This window comes from Podarcis gaigeae (genome assembly GCF_964106915.1).
Source record: "Podarcis gaigeae genome assembly, chromosome: 2".
Lineage (NCBI taxonomy): Eukaryota > Metazoa > Chordata > Lepidosauria > Squamata > Lacertidae > Podarcis > Podarcis gaigeae.
Genome location: NC_139679.1, coordinates 97,204,873 through 97,218,939, shown reverse-complemented (window position 1 = coordinate 97,218,939; position 14,067 = coordinate 97,204,873).

Below are 14,067 nucleotides of genomic sequence, written 5' to 3'. Positions count from 1 at the left end.
TAGAGCAAATTTTGGGAGGTGATTGCCTGTAGGTTCAGCTGCAGAGGAAGAAGTCTTGTTGAACAAACAGGCATCCATTCCGCCTGCAGGAAGACACAACTGGATGTCACCCATCATTTTTATTTATTGTCGTTAGACTTATGCAACATACTTTGCCAGGTCTTTTTTCCCCCCCCGCCTTGTTGTTGCAAGCATTCTATTTCCACTTATTAAACTGCTTTTGTTTTCTTAGCTTCCAATGACAGCCCCATTTCTCCCATAAAGATTACCTAAAGAGTTATGTTGGTTTAAATTCTTAGTCCCTTTCCTTCTGCAGCACCTTAGAGGTTTTAGCTTAAACTAACATTCATGTGTAGGTGTGTAACTCTTAATAAGATTGAGTGTGTACCCCCCCACCTCCATCTTAGCTGAGCAAATAAACCTTGTCTCAGCTTTCTCAAGCAAATGTACTTTTTCATCCACACAAGACACTACTGCTGGCAGCTTGTTTGATGAGAGCCACTGAGACTCACTGGCAAGATCAGCCTTCCCCAACTTGGTGCCCTCCAGGCTGGCTAGAGCTGATGAGAGTTGTAGTGCTAAACATTTGGAGCACACAAGGCCGAGGGAGGCTGAGCCAGAGGATACGATCAATGTAGGTGTGGGAGGCCAAGCCTTGTTTAACAAGATAAAGTTCCCACGTCTTGCTCCAACCCTTTTTTTTTTTTCAAAATAGCACAGCACAATGCCCCACCTAGATTTCCTGTAAACATATTCCACCCATAAACAGCTATTTTATATGCCCAGATTTGTGGAGTGAGGTGTTGTCACATTGCGGCAATGAAGGGAATAAAAGGAATAATGATCTGGAGGAAACTTCGCTATCATCTGTTGCGTCTTTGAACATGCTCCAGACCAGAGGAATCAAGGGGTTTGCGTCAAAGGCCTTTTGGAGTTAACAGGAATCTGAATCTCTTGGAAGGCTCAGCCAAAGACAAATACTTGTGCAATTACAGAGTGCCCTGGTTCCTTGACAAACACAACTCCTTTGTTTGCTAAACAATCCACCAGCCTCTCCTCATCTTCTGGGAAGTGAGTTTGATAAGACAACTAATATACTCCACACACAAAAATGCCCTTGCATCACTTTGGCACAGGGCTGTTGAAGGTCGTTCTTGCTTAAGCCTTTTCAGGAAAACTGTGGTTGCCTGCTTCAAACTGCTGATTAAGTGCAAAAAAAATATTAAAAAATTCACAACTTTTCCACAGTCTTCTGTGATTGTTCTCACTCCATTTTGCTCAGTGGAGAAATGCAACCTGCATTGAAGTGCTTGACATGCATTGAAGGGTGTGGGAGAGCAGCTGCCCCATAAAGAGCCATTTCAATCTTCCATGTAGTCAATATTCTCTCTATTCTGATTGGTGCTGCCTCTCTAGCTCACCACCTAGTATCCCTTTAATCAGAGAGGGAAGGATTATACCTGGGACTTTCTACATACAAAGCAGATTTAAACAACAACAACACCCACCCACATTTATATAGATTTAAAGTGTCTATGGGATGGGACACGGGTGGCGCTGTGATCTAAACCACTGAGCCTACGGCTTACTGATCAGAAGGTCGGCGGTTCAAATCCCCACGACGGGGTGAGCTCCCGTTGCTCGGTCCCAGCTCCTCCCAACCTAGTAGTTCGAAAGCACGTCAAAGTGCAAGTAGATAAATAGGTACCGCTCCAGCGGGAAAATAAACAGCGTTTCCATGCGCTGCTCTGGTTCGCCAGAAGTGGCTTAGTCATGCTGGCCACATGACCCGGAAGCTGTACGCTGGCTCCCTAGGCCAATAAAGCGAGATGAGCACCACAACCCCAGAGTCGGCCACGACTGGATCTAATGGTCAGGGGTCTCTTTACCTTTAAAGGCATCTATACAGATGCTAGACACAATTTATTTTAATTTTTTGTTAAAAATGTGCCACACAATCTTGATAATCCTTACCACAGCCACCTAAGTAAGCTATATTTATCCCCACACTGCAGAGGGGCGTGTGGTGTGTGTGGAGGCTAGGATAAGGGTGGATCACAGATCACTCTTATCTGTTTGTTGCCAATAACAACACATTGTTTTTGTCATCCACACCCAGCACCTTGACTTGTGACCACAGACATTAGCATAGATTTTGGAGCCCCAGAGCAGAATTCTCTTGGTGATCTGCTCTCATACTTTCATAAGCCAACTCTTGACAATTTGCAAGTTAACCGTTCCATTAAAATGATCAATGATCAAAATATAATCCAATAACAAATAATAACATGTTGTGATTGAGCAGCTCTTGCCTACACGGCGATTTCAGAACAAAATGCAATCAAAGTAAACAAACAATGTGATATCTTGAGCAATGACTGGCTTGAGGCAATTACTAGTGGAGTGCCATATCAGCGGTTCCCTTCCTATTGGATTCTATTAAATCTAAGCTTTCATTTAATATGCAAATTTAGATAGAAATATATGCTCCGTTTCCATCCCATCAGATTGAGAGGAGAGATAAGTGTAATATTACCCCACTCATGGTTACATATTATTAATTTTCAAGCAGATAGCTGAAAGAAGCAATGAAAAAGACATGCTCCTGAATCTATATATGTGGGTGTGTCAAGCTCAATGCACAGATATTACTATCGGATTTGCATTACTTCCATCATGGCCTGACCACTATAGTGCGTACACATCATACATTTTTAAACCATTTTCCCTGCCCAAGGAATCCTGGGAACTGTAGTTCATTAAGAGTGTGGGCCTCTTTAGCTCTGTGCAGGGTTAACTATGGTTCCCAGGGTTGGGGCATGTGTGTGCGCTTTAAATCTGTGGCGTGTATGCAGCCTTCACAGCTGCTGTGAGAGGTCTTTTCTGTTGTGTCACCCATGCAACGGAATGCACTCACCACCCCCAAGGAAACCTGCGGGACCAGTTCTCTGTTGGCTTTTGGAAAGTAAATGAAGGCCATCTTTTCTTCTGGCAGCCTTTTGTGGGGTAATTGCTACTGTTTGCTTTACATGTTGTAAGGATTCTATCCATCTGAATGGATGGTGTTTGCTTTAATGATTTTATTTGGTTTTTAGTCCTTTTTAATTTTTTTTTAAAGCTTTAGATTTGCTTAGGTTATGGATTGTTGACTGGTTTTATTCATGTGAGCCACCTTTTCTGCCAGAAAAGACAAAAGGCAGAATATTACTAATCCCACTACCCTACTGAAACTGCTGCTACTAATGTATTAAGAAACTTACTCGGTGTGATTATTGCTGCCACGCAGTCAGCTGGCTGTGTGAAGCAAACAAGGAAGCAATTTGGGCATTTCTCACCTAACCCCACCCAGCATAAACATAAACAGTCACCATCACCATCCCTCATTCAGCTTTGTAAACAAGTCCTCAGTAGCTGCTAGCTCACAAAACATTTGACCACAATTCCTTTTCCATTTCACAGAAGCTTCATTGGCTGGTTGCAAGGAGGCAATTATTGCTTGTCATAGTCAACCAGGTAAGTTAGTACTTACAAGTCAGTGATATGCACAAGCAACACTGAATAAGTTGATAATTTAGGTCCATATAACACAGACATGGGGAGCCTCTGGCCACAGGGCAAATTAGGCCAGGGAGGGATCCTAAGTTAGCCTGCAAGTCTGGTTTCCTCAAACAACGCCTACCTGTGACATCAGCTGCAAGGAAGGACACAGGTGCAGAGGAACCATTGGAACTTAAAGTGAGCTCCCAGTTCTTCTTCAGCAAGCAGGGCTCACTGGTGGGCATTGACAGCAAGTCCTACTGAGATGGACCAGGAACTCTCTGGTGCAGCTGAGGTGACTCACTGGTCGGCACTGTCCCCGATGCAGGAGGCTAGGATTTTGTTTATTAGCTGGGAAAAGTTCCCCAGTCTTGATTTAACAGATTAACCTAAGAAGCTAAACAGGGTCTTCTTCCTACTTTTAGTAATGCTCTGCTGAAAAGTTCTAGATTTTTCCCTGACCATTCTCCAACAATTAATATGACTAGAAACTGCATTTGAGAATTATCACAGGGGAGAGAAAATTGTGGTGTGTCTTTGTATGTGTGTTTCTAAGTGATTACCTTACGTTGGAGGTGGTGTTTGTGAGCGTCCATTCTTTCATTGTATACATTGTCTCTGCAGCCTTCCTGGGTGCCAGCGCTTCGATCAAAAATGCTTGGGGAAGGCATCTTGAGATAACTCCTCCCACAGGGCTTTTTTCCGGAAGTGCGGGGCAGCCAGAGAAGCTGCAGAGTGCTGAAGAAATGTTTACTGAGAAGCAAAGCCATCTTTTGGCCATCTTGCAACAATAAGTATGCTTAAAACTCTACATAGAGATGCGGTGTACTACTGCCCCAATAGCGGCATTGGTGCCACTGGGGAAATGCAGGGGTGGATCTGGAATGCAGCTAGGATAGGGCTGTGTGGGAACATCACACCGGCTCAGCTGGTGCAGTCCCACCCTTGCTGCTACCCTGGATCATCCCAGTAAGGGCAGGGGCGTAGGAAGGGGGCGGTGGGGGCAGTCGCCCCAAGTGCCCTCACTGAGGGGGGTGACATTTGGTGTGCCACCCGCCCACGACTCCCAAGCCTACCCCAAACTGTCAGGGAAAGGGGGGAGCTGCGCCGCTTTGCCTTCCCCCTTCGTTTTGGTAGCTTGGGGGAGGGTTGGGAGTCGCGAGCGACGGCGCGCCAAATGTTCGCCATGGGCAGCTTGCTCTGCCCCCGGCTGCAGGGAGCGTGCACCACTCTGGACACCCAAACAGCTATCCCATGCCTGCAAGGGCACCCTCCGTGCCACACATCCCTTGGGAGCGCGCCCGCCCTGGGCAGCGCAGGCATATGCTCTGCTGCTGAGTAAGGACAGTGCTGGGACCTCTGAAAAGGCACTAGTGTATCCACTGAAATTCTAAATTCCGAGAAAAGCTGAAAAAATGGAAGCATCTTTCACTGAGGAAGAAACTGGAGGACCGATTTTGGCACGGTGTTAGCCCTTACCACAGTGGAGGCTGATTATTCTAGCTTCTTAAAGCTTTCTGGTGACTACTGACTCACCCATCTCATTTGGACTGTGAGCCTTCCACTCAGAGACCGTGTCATTTCCATGCTCTGCGCAGCACCTAGAAGATTTGATGCTGGAGGAACATTAAATGATAATAAAAGCTGTGGCAGTAGTAACTATGCATCACTGCACAAGTAGCACTCTCTCACATACACTCAAAGTTATGTATATGCTTATCACATTATTCAACCATTTAGGCTATGCCTAAGATCATAACAGGAAGAAGGCACACTTGAGAGTAATATGCAAGAACATGGAGGCCCTATGCAGAACTTCCTTTCCTTCCACAGGCAAAGGTCCTTGTGCTTAGCCACAAATCTAGGTAAGAGAATGCTGCTGGATTGTAATTTATACTTCTGCAGCCTCCTACTGGTAAACCCCAACACAATACATCCATTTGCCTGCAAATTGAGAATTGTGTTCAACCCACTGTGGTTCTGATGTAACAATATAATCTTGCTGAGAAGCTTTTCCCGACTGCTGAGATGTTCAGCACTTACGCTGAACAAAAAGCAAGTTCCCAGCAGCAATTTCAATCCTCACCTACCACCCCCTATATTCTTATTGAGTTCTACTATAATATAATGTTAAAATACATATCAGGCAGCATATTAGTACCGGCAATGTCTGCATTTGTGCTGAATGCGTTAACACTCTCTACTGATATTATAACATGAAGTGACTCTTACGAATTCCTGAAGTCTTTCGATCTTTCTTCAGAGATGTACGTGGATTTTGCTCAGCGGAACATCTGCTCATTCTCACAATTTTGATGCTTTCTGTGACATCTAGTTTTGCATGGTGCACAGTTTGTCACACACAAAGAACGTACAGTATATGTATGGCTATTAAACTTGCTTCCTTTTTAATCTGATAACACAGACAGCAATAGAAGAGAGATTCTCTGGCGAGTTTCTCGATTTGCACAATGTTTACTAAGTTCTGTAGCTAAAATCCATGCATACCCCACGGAGTACATTTGAGTTATTTTGGCCGTGGTTCTTATAACAATTATTCTGGAGCATCCCATTGGTTTCAATGATCTGAGGTTTGCAGGCTTTAACTTGGCAGTGCAGTTTGAACTAAGATGCCAAGCTGGTGCTTTCATGATAGCAACAATAACTTGAGTTTCAAGCTGGAGCCTGTCAATCTGATCCTAAGCATTTGCAGCAGCCTATCAGCCTGTAATGCTGGCATAAAATCACGGCTTGTGATGTTGTGTTGGTGCAGCAGTAGGAAAGTCATTCTGTATTAAGCACTCACTTTCTGGAGGAATGGTATGCCTTTAGACTGGTCTGTTTATAACATCCTGCCCTCACTGCAGTAGAAAGTAAGGGATACATACACATATTTTCTCCCTACCCTCATATTTCAGGTAACCCTCTTATGCAAATATTTTTGCTGCCCTGACACACACCAGGAAGGAGGGCAAGCTTACATATTTAAAAACGGGGTGGGTAGGGGAAACGCAGGCATAGTAGAGATGGTGTTGGAGCTGAACTGGGGAACCTGATCTCAAATCCTTTCTTGGCCAGGCAGCTCACTGGGCGACCTTGAACAAATTAATGTAACTTACTTTGCAAGGCTGTTATGAATAAGAAAAAAACATCATATGTGATGTGTGTTAGTAGATAAGGGAGATACAGTGGTACCTCAGGTTAAGTACTTATTTCGTTCCGGAGGTCCGTACTTAAATGTACTGAAAATGTTCTTAACCTGAAGCACCACTTTAGCTAATGGGGCCTCCTGCTGAGGCGCCGCCGGAGCACGATTTCTGTTCTCATCCTGAAGCAAAGTTCTTAACCCGAGGTAATATTTCTGGGTTAGTGGAGTCTGTAACCTGAAGCGTATGTAACCTGAAGCGTATGTAACCCGAGGTACCACTGTACTGTATACCCAGATATGGAAATCCCCCTTAGTTTATTGTTAGAGTAGATCCAATATAAACTTCATAAAGAGGTGTCGAACTAGCCTCAGAAGATTAGGGAGGAGGAAGAGAACTTCACATCTATTAGAGAAAGAAGACCAGGCACCAAAACTAAAGTATTAGGGAAGACTCTCACTGCTATCTGGATTGATCTACCAGTATAGTATGAGTAAAGTTGTGTTGAGATATTGAACTAAATATTAGCAGAGGTGTTAGATTATTACAATAGGAACATATACATGTGGTGCAATTGTAACATTATGTATATAGCTTTTGAAAAGGCATTCTGTGTAACTGATGCACCAGCCAAAGCCACTCCACTCCAGGAGCAAGACCAGATCTAAGAGCACTTCCAGGCTATGGACCTTGTCTTCCAGAGCACTTCTCCAAAGGAGATACAGCCATTACAGTACATACTTCCCAGGCTCTGCAGCTTCCAGCAATGAAAAACTCATCCTACCTTGATTCATTCAGTTTATTTAGCCTTAGAATGCAGGCTAGCAATTGAGGAACTAACAGTAACTGCTGCACTTAGTTCTGATGAAAAGGAGAAAGAGCAGAATATGGATGACAACACCATGCAGTTTCATGTAGATATTAAACAGCAACAGAGATGAGGTGGAATCCATGGGACTCCACGACACAACTGCAAAAGAATCAAAAAGAGACACCGTGGTATACAAAACGGGACGCTTTTATCTTCCGCAAGGGCAGCAAAACCGGACGCTTTTATCTCCCACAAGGGCAATAAAACCCATATCGGTCTCCACAGCCACAGGAGGCGCTGTAATTCTCCAGTGGTTTGACTTTAACCCCAAAGGCACACTTTCCCATTGTCTCCCAAGGCAGACAGATGCCAACAAATGTACTATGATAGTCCACTGCTAGTCGGTACTTTTCTCTTGAGGTAGTCTTTGCACAACTGTAGCTGTCACCAACTGCTACTAAAACATATGTAGGGGAAATTGATGTCTGGATGCCTAATCAAAGCCTGAAGCTCTACAACAGTACAAAAATGGAAACCGTAAAAAATGGAAACCGTACTAAGTGGCAAGCATTAATTTTGCTACATACCGTGAAATAAAACATAAGCGTTACTGTGGAGAATACTTTTTTTTTTAAAAAAAAAAAAACCCTACACCAGAGGTCATTTCAATTCTAAGCCTGCCAACGTAAATAATTGAGTTTTTGGATTTTCTAAAAAAAAAAGGGGGGGAAATAAATATGTTTCTGATTACTCGGCACTAAATGTTGTGTTCTGTCATTATAGCAGATTGCTTAATTGTGCTACTGATTACTTTTCCTGAATTCTTCATACCGATGTCGTTTCTTCAGCAAGCGGTGGAAACACTAATTACCAGGAGGAATGTTGTCTCAGATTTTGTTACAGGCTTGTACACATTTTTAAAGGATGAGATATATAGAGTTTGCCTAATTCTCCATCCTGGCTTGTTTGTGTAACCCATCTCACTTGCTATTCACTCCTCCTTGGGGACTGTCCAAAGCAGAGACCAGAAAGCTGCCAAAACAACTGGAAAGCTCTTGGAACACAAATAAACAATTTTGAAACACCCTCCAAATGATGTCGTCTAGTCCCTTGGACTTCATTCTCACTCAGCAGCTGCATATTTATTTACTTCATTGCTCGGTGCTGCGTGAGGCAAGGCAGTACCTGCTTGCATCTCAATGTATGCAAAGTAAGGTTCGTCTAATATGAACATCTGCACTATGCAGTAATTGTACCACATACCCAGCACCCCTTTCTTAATGGCCCATCAACAAAACATAATTTGATGTTATTTAAGTTGTTTTCTAGTCACCTGCAGACTCCATCCCTCTGAACCTGTTTCTTAAGTTTCCAGCAATGGAATGGTTCGCACATACAAGGAAGAAAAGCCTTCAGGTTTGTTAAAATTAATTTGACAAGCTAAGTAAATAAATAAAATACCTTTCCATTAGGGCCCCCTGCTGATAACCGCCCAGCTTACTTGCTGCAACACACATTAATGTGTTATCCCTTATTTATTTTTTTGTCATGCTAACTAATGAAGTTAATAGGGAGAAGCACATTGCTCATAGTTTAGAAGCCTGGTAATTGCAACGGCCATTTATATGGATAATAAGGAAAATGCAGGGTAATGATTATGTTAGGGGGGGAAACAAAGAGCAGCTCTGACAAGACAGAAAGCGCTCCCTGCTTTGTGAAATTAATCTCCATATTAGTAGGAAAGATCTGCAATGTGCTCTGGTGTTGTTGTTTTTTGGCTTTTGAATTCATTCAGATGTATCTTGTGGGTCCTTCCGGACAACTGCAAAGGGTGGTATCTGCCCCACAGCCATTTAAGTCTGCTGCCACCCACCAGCTCTGTGGCTTTTTGTTGCCATCTAGAAGCACCTGTTGCTTGAGAGGCACTAGCCCACCTAAGAGAAGGAAAACTCTCATGCTAAACCTCTGCTGCTTTCTGAGTTATCTTTGGAAGAAAAGGCTAAGGAGCAAACCCTACGCCAATCTGGTGTGGAGTCCCTAAGATGGTTGGAAGGCACCTTCCGATGCCTCCTGCTGGCAACTCTTGCGTCCCAGCTAGTGCCAAAAGCATTACAGTGGTGCCCCGCAAGACAAACGCCTCGCAAGACGAAAAACCCGCTAGACGAAAGGGTTTTCCGTTTTGGAGGCGCTTCGCAAAACGAATTTCCCTATGGGGTTGCTTCGCAAGACGAAAAAAATCTTGCATCCCCCCGCGGGTTTTTTCCGCTTTTTCCGCCCTTTTTTTAAGCCGCTAAGCCGCTTATCAGCTGTTCCGCTGATAAGCCGCTTAACAGCTGATCGCTGGAAGCCGCTTGACAGCTGTAGCGCTAATCCGCTAAGCTGTCAATGGGCTTGCTTCGCAAGACGAAAAAACCGCTAGACGAAGAGAATCGCGGAACGGATTCTTTTCATCTAGCGAGGCACCACTGAGGCTAAGAGGGGGGTCTTGTCGTCTGGGCAGCTTAGGACCTCCATACATACTGCCCAGGCTTGCGCCCCGGGGAGGTCACTTCGATGCTGCTAACACAGCAGTATGACTTCACACACACACACACACACACACACACACACACACACTGAGTTGCACTGCACTCCACTGTATACAAAACTGAGGGTAGGGGAAAAGAATCACTTTTCCAAAAAGGTTAACTTACGGGCACTGGATGAAATCCACCAATAACTGAGGGCTCTGACAGCCTGTATCCCACTTTCAAAATTGGTTTCCTTTATAAATGTTTTTGCTTAGTTGAGCTTATGAATGATTTCTTCAAACTGTGCTTCATTGCCACATGTGGTACTAGACAATAGCTGGGGGGGGGGGTCCTTAGGAGGTGATGCATCTTATGTTTGTATTTCCACCTTCTTTATTACAAATAAGAATTTTATATACTCTTATGGTGGCTTTGATAGCTATAATTTGGGGTGCTTTTTTCTTTCTGTTCCTTTGCCATGATAGTTGTGGGAGAGGGGTTGAGTGTGAGGGAAATCAGCTGCAAGAAAGTGGTGTGTGTGTGTGTGTATGACGCAGGTGGCACTGTGGGTTAAACCACAGAGCCTAGGACTTGCTGATCAGAAGGTCAATGGTTCGAATCCCCACGACGGAGTGAGCTCCCGTTGCTCGGTCCCAGCTCCTGCCAACCTAGCAGTTTGAAAGCACGTCAAAGTGCACGTAGATATATAGGTACTGCTCCGAAGGGAAGGTAAATGGTGTTTCCGTGCGCTGCTCTGGTTTGCCAGAAGTGGCTTTGTCATGCTGGCCACATGACCCGGAAGCTGTACGCCAGCTCCCTCGGCCAATAAAGCAAGATGAACTCCGCAACCCCAGAGTTGGCCACGACTGGACCTAATGGTCAGGGGTCCCTTTACCTTTACATACATATATATATATGCTTTAAAAATTAACATTATAAGTGATCTAGTGAGGCAAGGTTATTTATTTTTGACACATATTGTGTGGGCTGAAAAGTCTCCTTTCTCCATATCAGGGGGAAATTGTTTAATGCACACTGAGGTAAAAGGGACAGGATGTGTTTTCCTAAGCATTAAAATAGAGGCGCCTTGTATCTACTTACGCTCATGCACACATACAAAACCATGTCTTTCTATACCAGCTGGAAAACATTTGATTTTAAAAATTGCCTGCTATTGTTTTTGCATCCTGCACTGAATGTATTCGGACATGCACACAAGGAGCTCAAGAAAGGGTCGATGGCACTTTTAGCATCCTATGAAAAGGAGTGGGGTGAATCCAGTCACAGATTCAACCAATGAGCAAACATCAAAATAAATATTCTGTACATACAATGTATGGCTAGTAGGAAAAGCTGAATGGCTAAATAGGATGCAGAAGAACAATGGGGGTTTGTGCATACAGTGGTACCTCGGGTTACAGACCCTTCAGGTTACAGACGCTTCAGGTTACAGACTCCGCTAACCCAGAAATCGTACCTCGGGTTAAGATCTTTGCTTCAGGATGAGAACAGAAATCGTGCGGCAGCAGCGGGAGGCCCCATTAGCTAAAGTGGTACCTCAGGTTAAGAACAGTTTCAGGTTAAGAACGGACCTCCAGAATGAATTAAGTTCTTAACCCAAGGTGGTACTGTACTGGGATTTCCACTTTATGAACCACACAATTCAAATACAGATAGGTAGCCATGTTGGTCTGCCATAGTCAAAACAAAAAAAAATCCTTCCAGTAGCACCTTAAAGACCAACTAAGTCAGTTCTTGGTATGAGCTTTCGTGTGCATGCACACTTGGTATCTGAAGAAGTGTGCATGCACACGAAAGCTCATACCAAGAACTGACTTAGTTGGTCTTTAAGGTGCTACTGGAAGGAATTTTTTTTGTTCACACAATTCAAAGTAGCTCTGGATAAGGAAGGCCACCACAGGATCATGAAAGGGCAGCAAAATGTTGTTTGCTTATTTTTTTATTTTTCCCTGCTAGGGAGAGGTGTTAGTGGGATTTTATGACTCTGTTGTCAACATAATCTGACTGCCCTTGGGTACTATGCACCTTGATTCGGGTAAGGGCAGGGTTTGGTATGCCTCAAGCAGCAAAATGAACCCTTAGCATGGCATGCCATTTAAAATATTGCTGCACGCCACCCCAGGTTCCAAGTGGTGAGAGATTCCAGGGGTTCCAGGCGCTTACCCAAGATCCAGCTATTTATACATATGTAGAACCTGAGCCTATGATGGAGTGGCTCCCAGCATTAACAACCCAGAAGATATTGTTCCTCCCATAGCCACAGCCACAGCAGAAATCAGGCATGGCTTTGTCTCTCTGGCTTCTGCTTGCTTCTAGCCCAGCTCATGCACACTCTGGCTTTTGCCTTTCTCACTACCAGCTGGGTGAGGGAGGGGGACCACCCATTTGTGCAATAACATACAGCAACCTCCTCTGCTATACTAACAACCATACATAGGACCATTAACGCACCAAGAAGCTGGTCTGGCTGCTTCAACAATTGATTCCGCCATTGGATTTTAACCCTTGCTGGTTCCAGGACCCCCCTCCCCTGCAACTCCCAATACTATTATTTATCAATAGCTGGGAGAGGAAATTGTAGTGGCTCAGTGCCTCAGGGTTCTCTCTTTTTTTCTCCCCATCTGACAAAACAGTTCCTTACACCATCTGACTGGGGGCTAATGCTTCCTGTGTACTGTGGTTGCCACTTGCACACAGTCAGGCCGGTCTGTCTGAACAACATTGGATGGGAGCATTATGTGGCTGCTTCCCTAGGTTGTTAGCTCCCGGCACTGCTGTGGGAAATAGCCACATTACCCATCTGCTCACATGGTTCCCTCCTTCACATGATATTATTGTGGTGGAAGACCTGGAATCAACAAACATGCCACACTGGCAACATTAGACCCACCCAATGCTATCTTTCTAGAAAAAGAAGTGCTGGAACTCATCGTGAACACCTTCCTCATTCTTTTAGCGTGGCAATGGAGAGGTGACGGAACTGAGTTCCGGCGAGTTCCGGTTGAGCAACAGGAGCTCACCCATTGAGCAGATTTAAACTACCGACCTTCCAATCGGCACTCTTTTTTTTACATACATAATGACCACCTGTGGTTGCTCTCCCCATGCAAGCCTCTTTCAAGATTTGCTGACCTGAGTAGGTCAGGATCTTCATAATACTGTTAGTGGCTACTGGGAGGGCACAATGCTTAAGTCAGATCAGACTCTGAGGGACAGATTTTCTGTGTTCATAAACGTGCACATGTCTACAAGTTGAGAGACAGTCACCATGAGGGAGAAAGCCACCTTAAAGTAGTCTTAGGAGGAGTGTGCTTACAAACTGGTGAATTTTTGTACTGTTCTTGCTGAAATCAAGACAGCTGGTAGCCTTAAATCCACAAAGGACTCAATGGCTCATGAACATTATTTATCTGAATAGGTTTCATGTCAAAATACTACCTAATCCCTATTGCAGAGCTTTCCAAATTTTTGTTGTTGGTGACACGCTTTTTAGGCATGCATCATTTCACGACACAGTAATTCAGTTTTACTAGCAAACCAGAGGTTAAACTAACCACTTTCCAGCCCTGGGAGGAGCGCGGGCAGCATTCACATGACACACCTACACACTGCAGCCAACACACTGAGTGTCGCGACACACAGTTTGGAAATCTCTGCCCAATTGGAAGGAATGGAGATCTTTACATCTGCACTGATAAATGTTTTGTTCTTCTTCACTCCACCCCTCCAACTAATAGGTGCATGTTGCTCAAATCTATACTAGTTAATGAAAAAATAATAGACCAAAGTAGCTTGAAAATCATTCAGTTACTGTCAATTGTGATGCTGGATCAATGAAGGACATGATTGTCAATTACCCTTTTGCTTTTTATTTTGTCCATTGCAATTATTTGAGATCAATACTTTCAATCTTAGTTGATAATAGATATCAACAGTACTGCCTTGCTGTAGACAGACCGCTACATTATGGTAGGGTAGCTATCATAACTATTTAACTAAGTGACTTCACTTCCACTCAACTAGGATAAATATGGCTTCCCAA